General features: G+C 39.8%; 1 non-coding gene across 1 annotated transcript; it reads right to left on the bottom strand.

Annotated features, from left to right (window-relative positions):
• Positions 1-10,385: 10,385 nt before the first annotated feature.
• LOC112799279 (small nucleolar RNA R71) lies at positions 10,386-10,493 on the bottom strand. The gene has a single exon (XR_003200855.1). It is a non-coding gene; the product is annotated as a small nucleolar RNA R71 (small nucleolar RNA).
• Positions 10,494-13,825: the final 3,332 nt, after the last annotated feature.

Raw genomic sequence — 13,825 nt, 5'->3', positions numbered from 1 at the left:
CTTTTGACTTTGTAGTCTTTTATCATTCGGTCTCTCGATCATTCAGGGGGCTGGCCATTCGGCCATGCCTGAACCTTTCACTTATGTATTTTCAACAGTGGAGTTTCTGCACACCATAGATTAAGGGTGTGGAGCTCTGCTGCACCTCAAGTTTCAATACAATTACTATTAATTTCTATTCAGTTCTCTTTTATTATTATTCCAAGATATACGTTTCACTTCAACTTGATGAATGTGATGATCCGTGACACTCATCATCATTCTCACCTATGAACGCGCGTGACTGACAACCACTTCCGTTCTACTTTAGGCCGGGCGCATATCTCTTAGATTCCCCAACAGAATCTTCGTGGTATAAGTTAGATAGATGGCAGCATTCATGAGGATCCAGAAAGGCTAAACCTTGTCTATGGTATTCCGAGTAGGATTCTGGGATTGAATGACTGTGACGAGCTTCAAACTCTTGAAGGCTGGGCGTGATGACAAACGCAAAAGAATCAAGGGATTCTATTCCAACCTGATTGAGAACCGACAGATGATTAGCCGTGCTGTGACAGAGCATAGGAACATTTTCACTGAGATGATGGGATGTAGCCATTGACAACGGTGATGCCCTACATACAGCTTGCCATGGAAAGGAGTAAGAAGGATTGGATGAATGTAATAAAAAAGTAGAAATACGAGAGGAGCACAGCATCTCCATACGCTTATCTGAAATTCCCACTATTGATTTACAGAAGTATTTCTATCCCTTTTTATTTTCTATTTATTATTAATTTTCGAACTCATCATAAACCAATTTAATCTGCCTAACTGTTTACAAGGTGACCATAGCTTGCTTCATACCAACAATCTCTGTGGGATCGACCCTTACTCACGTAAGGTATTACTTGGATGACCCAGTACACTTGCTGGTTAAGTTGAACGGAGTTATGATCACACCAGGGATTATTCAGATCCCAATTTATCACACCATGATCTCTTTGGGGTATTTTTGATTTCATACAAATACAAAGAGACCAACTTTGAGGATCACAATTTCGTCCACCATGTTTTTGGCGCCGTTGCCGGGGATTGTTCGAGTATGGACAACTGACGGTTCATCTTGTTGCTCAGATTAGGTAATTTTCTTTTCAAAAATTTTTTTCAAAAATCTTTTTCAAAAATCTTTTTCAAAATTTTTCTTTTCTTTTTCGTTTTTCCAAACTTTATTTTCGAAAAAATTAATAAAATTCCAAAAAAATTAATAAAATCATAAAAATAAAAAATATTTTGTGTTCCTGTTTGAGTCTTGAGTTAATTATTAAGTTTGGTGTCAAGTGCATGCTTTAAAAATTTTTTCTTGCATTTTTCGAAATTCCATGCATTCATAGTGTTCTTCATGATCTTCAAGTTGTTCTTGACAAGTCTTCTTGTTTGATCTTGATGATTTCTTGTTTTGTGTTGTTTGTTGTTTTTCATATGCATTTTTCGTTTGTTAGAGTTCATGCATTAAAGATTTCTAAGTTTGGTGTCTTGCATGTTTTCTTTGCATAAAAAATTTTTCAAAATTATGTTTTTGATGTTCATCATGATCTTCAAAGTGTTCTTGGTGTTCATCTTGACATTCATAGTGTTCTTGCATGCATTATGTGTTTGATCCAAAATTTTCATATTTTGGGTCATTTTTATGTTTTTCTCTCTCATCTTTAAAATTTCAAAAATCAAAAAAATATCTTTTCCTTAATTTTCTCATAATTTTCAAAAATTTGAGTTGACTTAGTCAAAAATTTTCAAAATTAGTTGTTTCTTACAAGTCAAGTCAAATTTTCAATTTTAAAAATCTTATCTTTTCAAAATCTTTTTCAAAAATCATATCCTTTTCATTTTTTTTCTATTTTTTGAAAATTTCAAAAATCTTTTTCAAAATATTTTCAAAATCTTTTTCTTATCTTTATATCAAATTTTCGAAAATTAGCTAACAATTAATGTGATTGATTCAAAAATTTGAAGTTTGTTACTTTCTTGTTAAGAAAGGTTCAATCTTTAAGTTCTAGAATCTTATCTTGTAGTTTCTTGTTAGTGAAGTAAGTAATTTCAAATTTTTTTAAATTAAATCTTTTATCTTTTATCTTATCTTTTTCAAAAATTTTATCTTTTTCAAAATTTGATTTCAAAATATCTTATCTAACTTCTTATCTTCTTATCTTTTCAAATTTGATTTTAATATCTTTTTCAACTTACTATTTAACTTTTTGTTTGTTTCTTATCTTTTTCAAAACCAACTAACTACCTATCCCTCTCTAATTTTTGAAAATATCTCATCTCTTTTTCAAAAATTCTTTTTAATTGTTTTAAATTTTAATTTTAATCTTATCTTATTTCTAATTTTCGAAAATTACTAACCCCTTTTTCAAAATTATTTTCGAAATTTCCCCTCTCTTTTCTTATTCTATTTAATTATTTATTTACTAACACCTCTCTTCACCTCTCTTCATCTAAAATTCCGAACCCAATCTATCCCTTGAGTTTGGATTCTTCACTTTTCTTTCTTCTACCCTTTCTTTTTCTACTAACATAAAGGAATCTCTATACTGTGACATAGAGGATTCCTCTTTCTTTTTTTTGTTTTCTTCTCTTTCATATGAGCAGGAACAAGGATAAAGGCACTCTTGTTGAAATTGATCCAGAACCTGAAAGGACTCTGAAGAGAAAATTAAGAGAAGCTAAGTTACAACAATCTAAAGGTAACCTTTCAGAAATATTAGAGCAAGAGAAGGAGATGGCAGCCAAAAATAATAATAATGCAAGGAGAATGCTTGGTGACTTCACAAAGCCAACGTCCAAATTTGATGGAAGAAGCATCTCCATTCCTGCCATTGGAGCCAATAACTTTGAGCTGAAACCGTAGATAGTTGCCTTAATGCAACAAAACTGCAAGTTTTATGGACTTCCATCTGAAGATCCTTATCAGTTTTTGACTGAGTTCTTGCAGATCTGTGAGACTGTAAAGACGAATGGAGTTGATCCTGAAGTCTACAGACTCATGCTTTTCCCTTTTGCTGTAAGAGACAGAGCTAGAATATGGTTGGATTCACAACCCAAGGATAGCCTGGACTCCTGGGATAAGCTGGTCACTGCCTTCTTGGATAAATTCTTTCCTCCTCAAAAGCTGAGCAAGCTGAGAGTGGATGTTCAAACCTTCAAACAAAAAGATGGTGAATCCCTCTATGAAGCTTGGGAAAGATATAAGCAGCTGACCAAAGGATGTCCATCTGACATGTTTTCAGAATGGACCATCTTAGATATATTCTATTATGGCCTGTCTGAATTTTCAAAAATGTCATTGGACCATTCTGCAGGTAGATCTATTCACCTAAAGAAAACGCCTGAAGAGGCTCAAGAACTCATTGATATGGTTGCAAACAACCAATTCATGTACACTTCTGAGAGGAACTCCGTGAATAATGGGATACCTCAGAAGAAAGGAGTTCTTGAAATTGATGATCTGAATGCCATACTGGCTCAGAACAAAGTGTTGACTCAACAGGTCAACATGATCTCTCAAAGTCTGAATGGATGGCAACATGCATCCAACAGTACTAAAGAGGCAGCTTCTAAAGAAGCTTATGATCCTGAGAACCCTGCCATGGCAGAGGTTAATTACATGGGTGAACCTTATGGAAACACCTATAATCCATCATGGAGAAATCATCCAAATTTCTCATGGAAGGATCAACAAAAGCCTCAACAAGGCTTTAAAAATGGTGGACGCAATAGGCTGAGCAATAGCAAGCCATATCCATCATCTTCCTAGCAACAGACAAAGAATTTTGAACAAAACACTTCTAATTTAGCCAATCTAGTCTCTGATCTGTCAAAGGCCACTTTCAGTTTCATGAATGAAACAAGATCCTCCATCAGAAATCTGGAGGCACAAGTGGGCCAGCTGAGTAAGAAAGTCATTGAAACTTCTCCCAGGATTCTCCCAAGCAATACAGAAGAGAATCCAAAAGGAGAATGCAAGGCCATTGATATAATCAATATGGCCGAATGCACAAGGGAGGAGGAGGACGAAAATCCTAGTGAGGAAGACCTCCTGGGACGTCCCTCAAGCAAGAAGAAAATTCATATTAAGGATCCAAAGGAATCTGAGGCTCATACAGAGACCATAGAGATTCCATTAAATCTCCTTCTGCCATTCATGAGCTCTGAAGACTATTCTTCCTCTGAAGAGGATGAAGATGTGACTGGAGAGCAAGTTGCTCAATATTTAGGAGCTATCTTGAAGCTGAATGCCAAGTTGTTTGGTAATGAGACTTGGGAAAGTGAACTTCCCTTGCTCATTAATGAACTAGATACTTGGATTCAGCAAACTCTACCTCAAAAGAAACAAGATCCTGGCAAGTTCTTAATACCTTGTACCATAAGCACCATGACCTTTGAAAAGGCTCTATGTGATCTGGGGTCAGGGATAAATCTTATGCCACTCTCTGTAATGGAGAAGCTGGGGATCATTGAGGTACAACCTGCCTTGTTCTCATTACAATTGGCAGACAAGTCATTGAGACAAGCTTATGGAATAATAGAGGACGTGTTAGTAAAGGTTGAAGGCCTTTACATCCCTGCTGATTTCATAATCTTAGACACTAGGAAGGAAGAGGATGAATGCATCATCCTTGGAAGACCTTTCCTAGCCACAGCAGGAGCTGTGATAGATGTCAACAGAGGTGAATTAGTCCTTCAATTGAATGGGGACTACCTTGTGTTTAAGGCACATGGCCATCCCTCTGTGACAAAAGAGAGTAAGCATGAAGAGCTTCTCTCAGTTAAGAGTCAAGAAGAGCTCCCACAGTCAAACTCTAAGTTTGGTATTGTGAGGCCACAACCAAACTCTAAGTTTGGTGTTAAGATCCCATATCCAAACTCTAAGTTTGGTGTTGGGACTATCCAACATTGATCTGATCACCTTGTGGCTCCATGAGAGCCACTGTCAAGCTATTGACATTAAAGAAGCGCTTGTTGGGAGGAAATCCAATTTTATCTAATTTTTATTTTATATTATTCTATTTTTATTTTGTGTTTTATTAGGTACATGATCATGAGGAGTCACGAAAAAAATATAAAAATTAAAAACAGAATCAAAAACAGCAGAAGAAAAATCACACCCTGGAGGAAGCACAGGCTGGCGTTCAACGCCAGTAAGGAGCATCTGGCTGGCGTTCAACGCCAGAACAGAGCATCAACCTGGCGCTGAACGCCTGAAACAAGCAATATTCTGGCGCTGAACGCCAGGAATGTGCCTAGAGAAGAAAAGTTGGCGTTGAACGCCAGTAACAAGCATGAAACTGGTGTTCAACGCCAGAAACATGCTTTACATGGGCGTTGAACGCCCAGAATGTGCACCACACGGCGTTTAAACGCCAGAATGGTGTGCAAAGGCAATTTACACGCCTATTTGGTGCAGGGATGGAATTTCTTGACACCTCAAGATCTGTGGACCCCACAGGATCCCCACTTACTATATTCCCACCTTACCTCCTAATTCTATTTTGTGATTTCCCCATGTCACGCTTCCCAACACTCTTCACCAATCACTTCAATCCCTCTTCCCAATCACCTCCCTCACCACTCACATCCATCCACTCTTCCCCATAAACCCCACCTACCTTCAAAAATTCAAAAACATTTTCCCACCCATTCCCACCCTAAATGGCCGTACATTCACTCCCCACACTCCCTATATATACCCTTCCATTCTACTTCATTTTCACACAACACAACCCCCTCTTCTTCACCTTGGCCGAACCTACATCTCTCCCTCTCTACCATATTCTCTTCTTCTTCTTCTTCTTATCTTCTTTCTTCTATTGCTCGAGGGCGAGAAATCTTTTAAGTTTGGTGTGGTAAAAGCATAAGCTTTTTATTTTTCCATTACCATCAATGGCACCTAAGGCCAGAGAATCCTCTAGAAAAGGAAAAGGGAAGACAAAAGCTTCCACCTCCGAGTCATGGGAGATGGAAAGATTCATCTCCAAAAGCCATCAAGACCACTTCTATGATGTTGTGGCAAAGAAGAAGGTGATCCCTGAGGTCCCTTTCAAGCTCAAGAAAAATGAGTATCCGGAGATCCGACATGAAATCCGAAGAAGAGGTTGGGAAGTCTTAACCAACCCCATGCAAAAAGTCGGAATCTTAATGGTTCAAGAGTTCTATGCCAATGCATGGATCACTAGGAACCATGATCAAAGTATAAACCTGAATCCAAAGAATTATCTTACAATGGTTCGGGGGAAATACTTAGATTTTAGTCCGGAAAATGTGAGGTTGGCATTTCACTTGCCCATGATGCAAGGAGATGAACGCCCCTACACTAGAAGGGTCAACTTTAATCAAAGGTTGGACCAAGTCCTTATGGGCATATGTGTGGAAGGAGCTCAATGGAAGAGAGACTCCAAAGGCAAGCCAGTCCAACTAAGAAGACTGGACCTCAAACCTGTGGCTAGAGGATGGTTGGAGTTCATTCAACGCTCCATCATTCCCACTAGCAACCGATCTGAAGTTACTGTGGATCGGGCCATCATGATTCATAGCATCATGATTGGAGAGGAAGTAGAAGTTCATGAGGTCATCTCCAATGAAATCTACAAAATAGCCGACAAGCCCTCCACCATGGCAAGGCTAGCTTTTCCTCACCTTATTTGCCATCTATGTTACTCAGCTGGAGTTATCATAGAAGGAGACATCTCCATTGAAGAGGTTAAGCCCATCACCAAGAAGAGGATGGAGCAAGCAAGAGAGACCCTCCACGGATCTCAAGAGATGCATGAGGAAGCTCATCATCAAGAAATCCCTGAGATGCCTCAAGGGATGCACTTTCCTCCCAACAACTATTGGGAGCAACTCAACACCTCCTTAGAAGATTTGAGCCACAATGTGGAACAATTAAGGGTGGAACATCATGAGCACTCCATCATTCTTCATGAAATAAGAGAAGATCAAAGAACAATGAGGGAGGAGCAACAAAGGCAAGGAAGGGACATAGAAGAGCTTAAGGACATTGTTGGACCTTCAAGAAGAAGACGCCACTAAAGGTGGATTCATTCCTTGTTCTTATTTCTTTCTGTTTTCGGTTTTGAATGTTGTGTTTATCTATGTTTTGTGTCTCTACTTCATGATCATTAGTGTTTAGTAACTATGTCTTAAAGTTATGAATAATTCCATTAATCCTTCACCTCTCTTAAATGAAAAATGTTTTTAATCAAAAGAACAAGAAGTACATGAATTTCAATTTTATCCTTGAATTTAGTTTAATTATATTGATGTGGTGACAATACTTTTTGTTTTCTGAATGAATGCTTGAACAATGCATATTTTTGATCTTGTTGTTTATGAATGTTAAAACTGTTGGCTCTTGAAAGAATGATGAACAAAGAAAAATATTATTGATGATCTGAAAAATCATGAAATTGATTCTTGAAGCAAGAAAAAGCAGTGAAAAAAAGAAGAAGCTTGCGAAAAAAAAAAATTTGGCGAAAAAATAGAAAGAAAAAGAAAAAGCAAGCAGAAAAAGCCAATAGCCCTTAAAACCTAAAAGCAAGGGTAAAAAGGATCCAAGGCTTTGAGCATCAATGGATAGGAGGGCCCAAGGAAATCAAATCCAGGCCTAAGCGGCTAAATCAAGCTGTTCCTAACCATGTGCTTGTGTCATGAAGGTCCAAGTGAAAAGCTTGAGACTGAGTGGTTAAAGTCGTGATCCAAAGCAAAAAAAAAAGAGTGTGCTTAAGAGCTCTGGACACCTCTAACTGGGGACTCTAGCAAAGCTGAGTCACAATCTGAAAAGGTTCACCCAGTCATGTGTCTGTGGCATTTGTGTATCCGGTGGTAATACTAGAAAACAAAATGCTTAGGGCCACGGCCAAGACTCATAAGTAGATGTGTTCAAGAATCAACATGCTTAACTAGGAAAGTCAATAACACTATCCGAAATTCTAAGTTCCTAGAGAAGCCAATCATTCTAAACTTCAAAGGAAAAAGTGAGATGCCAAAACTGTTCAGAAGCAAAAAGCCACAAGCCCCGCTCATCTAATTATAATTAATATTCATTGATATTTTGAAATTTATAGTATATTCTCTTCTTTTTATCCTAATTGATTTTCAGTTGCTTGGGGACAAGCAACAATTTAAGTTTGGTGTTGTGATGAGCGGATAATTTATACGCTTTTTGGCATTGTTTTTAGGTAGTTTTTAGTAAGTTCAAGCTACTTTTAGGGATGTTTTCATTAGTTTTTATGTTAAATTCACATTTCTGGACTTTACTATGAGTTTGTGTGTTTCTCTATGATTTCAGGTAATTTCTGGCTGAAATTGAGGGACTTGAGCAAAACTCTGAAAAAGGCTGACAAAAGGACTGCTGATGCTGTTGGAATCTGACCTCCCTGCACTCGAAATGGATTTTCTGGAGCTACAGAACTCCAAATGGTGCGCTCTTAATGGCGTTAAAAAGTAGACATCCAGAGCTTTCCAGCAATATATAATAGTTCATATTTTATTCGGAAATTGATGACGTAACTTGGCGTTGAACGCCAAGTACATGCTGCTGTCTGGAGTTAAACGCCAGAAACACGTCATGATCCGGAGTTGAACGCCCAAAACACGTTATAACTTGGAGTCCAACTCCAAGAAAAGCCTCAGCCCGTGGATAGATCAAGCTCAGCCAAAGCATACACCAAGTGGGCCCCGGAAGTGGATTTATGCATCAATTACTTACTCATGTAAACCCTAGTAGCTAGTCTAGTATAAATAGGATAAGTTACTATTGTATTAGACATCTTTTGAAAGTTTAATCTTTTGACTTTGTAGTCTTTTATCATTCGGTCTCTTGATCATTCAGGGGGCTGGCCATTCGGCCATGCCTGAACCTTTCACTTATGTATTTTCAACAGTGGAGTTTCTGCACACCATAGATTAAGGGTGTGGAGCTCTGCTGCACCTCACGTTTCAATACAATTACTATTAATTTCTATTCAATCTCTTTTATTCTTATTCCAAGATATACGTTGCACTTCAACTTGATGAATGTGATGATCCGTGACACTCATCATCATTCTCACCTATGAACGCGCGTGACTGACAACCACTTCCGTTCTACTTTAGGCCGGGCGCATATCTCTTAGATTCCCCAACAGAATCTTCGTGGTATAAGTTAGATAGATGGCGGCATTCATGAGGATCCGGAAAGTCTAAACCTTGTCTATGGTATTCCGAGTAGGATTCTGGGATTGAATGACTGTGACAAGCTTCAAACTCCTGAAGGCTGGGCGTGATGACAAACGCAAAAGAATCAAGGGATTCTATTCCAACCTGATTGAGAACCGACAGATGATTAGCCGTGCTATGACAGAGTATAGGAACATTTTCACTGAGAGGATGGGATGTAGCCATTGACAATGATGATGCCCTACATACAGCTTGCCATGGAAAAGAGTAAAAAGGATTGGATGAATGTAATAAAAAAGTAGAGATACGAGAGGAGCACATCATCTCCATACGCCTATCTGAAATTCCCACTATTGATTTACAGAAGTATTTCTATCCCTTTTTTATTTTCTATTTATTATTAATTTTCGAACTCATCATAAACCAATTTAATCTGCCTAACTGAGATTTACAAGGTGACCATAGCTTGCTTCATACCAACAATCTCTGTGGGATCGACCCTTACTCACGTAAGGTATTACTTGGATGACCCAGTACACTTGCTGGTTAAGTTGAACGGAGTTATGATCACACCAGGGATTATTCAGATCCCAATTTATCACACCATGATCTCTTTGGGGTATTTTTGATTTCATACAAATACAAAGAGACCAACTTTGAGGATCACAATTTCGTCCACCACTGACCCTAAACCTGAAAGGACCTTGAAGCGAAAGCTAAGAGAAGCTAAAGCACTACTCTCTGTAGAGGTCCTAACAGAAATCTTCAAACAAGAAGAAGACATGGCAGCCAAAAACAACAACAATGCCAACAATGCAAGGAAGATGCTGGGTGAGTTTACTGCACCTACTCCCAACTTCTATGGGAGAAGCATCTCTATCCCTACCTTTGAAGCAAACAACTTTGAGCTTAAGCCTCAATTAATTTCTCTAATGCAACATAATTGCAAGTTCCATGGACTTCCATTGGAAGATCCTCATCCATTTTTAGCTGAATTCTTGCAAATCTGTGACACTGTCAAGACCAATGGGGTTGACCCTGAGGTCTACAGACTTATGCTATTCCCTTTTGCTGTAAGAGATAGAGCTAGGATATGGTTGGACTCACAACCTAAAGAAAGCCTGAACTCTTGGGAAAAGCTAGTCAATGCTGCCTTAGCAAAGTTCTTTCCACCTCAAAAATTGAGTAAGCTTAGAGTGGAAGTCCAAACCTTCAGACAGAAGGAAGGTGAATCCCTCTATGAAGCTTGGGAAAGATACAAACAATTGATCAAAAAGTGTCCTTCTGACATGCTTTCTGAATGGAGCATCATAGGTATCTTCTATGATGGTCTGTCTGAACTGTCCAAGATGTCATTGGACAGCTCTGCTGGAGGATCTCTTCATTTGAAGAAGACGCCTGCAGGAGCTCAAGAACTCATTGAAATGGTTGCAAATAACCAATTCATGTACACTTCTGAAAGGAATCCTGTGAACAATGGGACAAATCAGAAGAAAGGAGTTCTTGAGATTGATACTCTGAATGCCATATTGGCTCAGAACAAAATATTGACTCAGCAAGTCAATATGATTTCTCAAAGTATGTCTGGAATGCAAGCTGCACCAGGCAGTACTAAGGATGCTTCATCTGAAGAAGAAGCTTATGATCCTGAGAACCCTTCAATGGAAGAGGTGAATTACATGGGAGAACCCTATGGAAACACCTATAATCCTTCATGGAGAAATCATCCAAATCTCTCATGGAAGGATCAACAGAGACCTCAACAAGGTTTCAACAACAATAATGGTGGAAGAAACAGGTTTAGCAATGGCAAGCCTTTTCCATCATCTTCTCAGCAACAGACAGAGAATTCTAAGCAGAGCCACTCTGACTTAGCAACCATGGTCTCTGATCTAATCAAAACCACTCAAAGTTTCATGACTGAAACAAGGTCCTGCATTAGAAACTTGGAGGCACAAGTGGGTCAGCTGAGTAAGAAAGTTACTGAACTCCCTCCTAGTACTCTTCCAAGCAATACAGAAGAGAATCCAAAAGGAGAGTGCAAGGCCATCAACATGGCCGAATTTGGAGAGGAGGAAGAGGAAATGAGCGCCACTGAGTAAGACCTCAATGGACGTCCACTGGCCTCCAATGAGTTCCCTAATGAGGAACCATGGGAATCTGAGGCTCACACTGAGACCATAGAGATTCCATTGGATTTACTTCTGCCATTCATGAGCTCTGATGAGTATTCTTCCTCTGAAGAGGACGAAGATGTCACTGAAGAGCAAGTTGCTAAGTACCTTGGAGCAATCATGAAGCTAAATGACAAGTTATTTGGTAATGAGACATGGGAGGACGAAGCCCCTTTGCTCACCAAAGAACTGGATGACTTGACTAGGCAGAGATTACCTCAAAAGAGACAGGACCCTAGGAAGTTCTCAATACCTTGTACATTAGGCACCATGACCTTCGAGAAGGCTCTGTGTGACCTAGGGTCAAGCATAAACCTCATGCCTCTCTCTGTAATGGAGAAGCTAGGGATCTTTGAGGTACAAGCTGCAAGAATCTCACTAGAGATGGCAGACAATTCAAGAAAACAAGCTTATGGACTTGTAGAGGATGTTCTGGTAAAGGTTGAAGACCATTACATCCCTGCTGATTTCATAGTCCTAGAGACTGGGAAGTGCATGGATGAATCCATCATCCTTGGCAGACCCTTCCTAGCCACAACAAAGGCTGTGATTGATGTTGACAGAGGAGAATTGATCATTCAAGTGAATTAAAAATCCTTTGTGTTTAAGGCTCAAGGATATCCCTCTATAACCATGGAGAGGAAGCATGAAGAGCTTCTCTCAAGACAGAGTCAAACAGAGCCCCCACAGTCAAACTCTAAGTTTGGTGTTGGGAAGCCACAACCAAATTCTAAGTTTGGTGTTGAACTCCCACATTCAAACTCTAAGTTTGGTGTTGGGAGGTTGCAACATTACTCTGAACATCTGTGAGGCTCCATGAGGGCCCACTGTCAAGCTACTGACATTAAAGAAGCGCTTGTTGGGAGGCAACCCAATTTTATATTTATCTATTCTCCATTGTTATTTTATGTTTTCTATAGGTTGATGATCATGTGAAGTCACAAAAATAATTGAAAAAGAAAAAACAGAATGAAAAACAGAAAGAAGAATAGCACACCCTGGAGGAAAAGCTTTCTGGCATTTAAACGCCAGTAAGGGCAGCAAATGGGTGTTTAACGCCCAGTCTGGTACCATTCTGGGTGTTTAACGCCAGAAAGGGGCACCAGACTGGTGTTTAACGCCAGAAAGGGGAACAAGATTGGTGTTTAACGCCAGAAAAGGGCAGCAGCCCGGCGTTTAACACCAGGATTGGCAGAAAGGGCATTTTGCACGCCACTTGGTGCAGGGATGAGCTATCCTTGACACCTCAGGATCTGTGGACCCCACAGGATCCCCACCTACCCCACTACTCTCTCTCTTTTTCACCCATTCACCAATCACCTCAATACCTCTTCCCCAAAAAAAACCCTCACCTATCAAATCCCACCATTCTCTTCACCACTCACATCCATCCTTCATAAAACCCCACCTACCCCACATCCAAATTCAAACCACTTTCCCTCCCAAACCCACCCATAATGGCCGAAGTCTACCCCTCTCTCCACCCCTATATAAACCCTACTTCACTCCTTCATTTTTACACAACCTAAACACTACTTTTCCCCCTCAGCCAAACCACAAAAGCCCCCTACATGTCCTCTATTTCTTCTTCTTCTACTCTTTTCTTTCCTCTTTTGCTCGAGGGCGAGCAAACCTTCTAAGTTTAGTGTGGTAAAAGTGTTACTTTTTGTTTTCCCATAATCATTTATGGCACCTAAGGCCGGAGAAACCTCTAGAAAGAGGAAAGGGAAGGCAAAAGCTTCCACCTCCAAGTCATGGGAGATGGAGAAATTCATCTCAAGGGTGCATCAAGACCACTTCTATGAAGTTGTGGCCATGAAGAAGGTGATCCCCGAGGTCCCTTTCAAACTCAAAAAGAGTGAATATCCAGAGATCCGACTTGAGATCCAAAGAAGAGGTTGGGAAGTTCTTACCAACCCCATCCAACAAGTCAGAATCTTAATGGTTCAAGAGTTCTATGCCAATGCATGGATCACCAAGAACCATGATCAAAGTGTGAACCCAGACCCAAAGAATTGGCTTACAATGGTTCGGGGGAAATGCTTAGATTTTAGTCCGGAAAATGTAAGGTTGGCATTCAACTTGTCCATGATGCAAGGAGATGAACACCCCTACACTAGAAGGGTCAACTTTGATCAAAGATTGGACCAAGTCCTCATAGACATGTGTGAAGAGGGCGCTCAATGGAAGAGAGATTCAAGAGGGAAGCCGGTTCAACTGAGAAGGCATGACCTCAAGCCCGTGGCTAGGGGATGGTTGGAGTTTATCCAACGCTCAATCATTCCCACTAGCAACCGGTCCGAAGCTACTATAGACCGGGCTAGCATGATTCATAGCATCATGATTGGAGAGGAAGTAGAAGTTCATGAGGTTATATCCCAAGAGCTTTATAAGGTGGCGGACAAGTCCTCTACCTTGGCAAGGTTAGCCTTCCCTCATCTCATTTGTCACCT

The sequence above is a fragment of the Arachis hypogaea genome, chromosome 4 (genome assembly GCF_003086295.3).
Source record: "Arachis hypogaea cultivar Tifrunner chromosome 4, arahy.Tifrunner.gnm2.J5K5, whole genome shotgun sequence".
NCBI lineage: Eukaryota > Viridiplantae > Streptophyta > Magnoliopsida > Fabales > Fabaceae > Arachis > Arachis hypogaea.
This window is presented reverse-complemented; position numbering and strand designations above follow the sequence as displayed.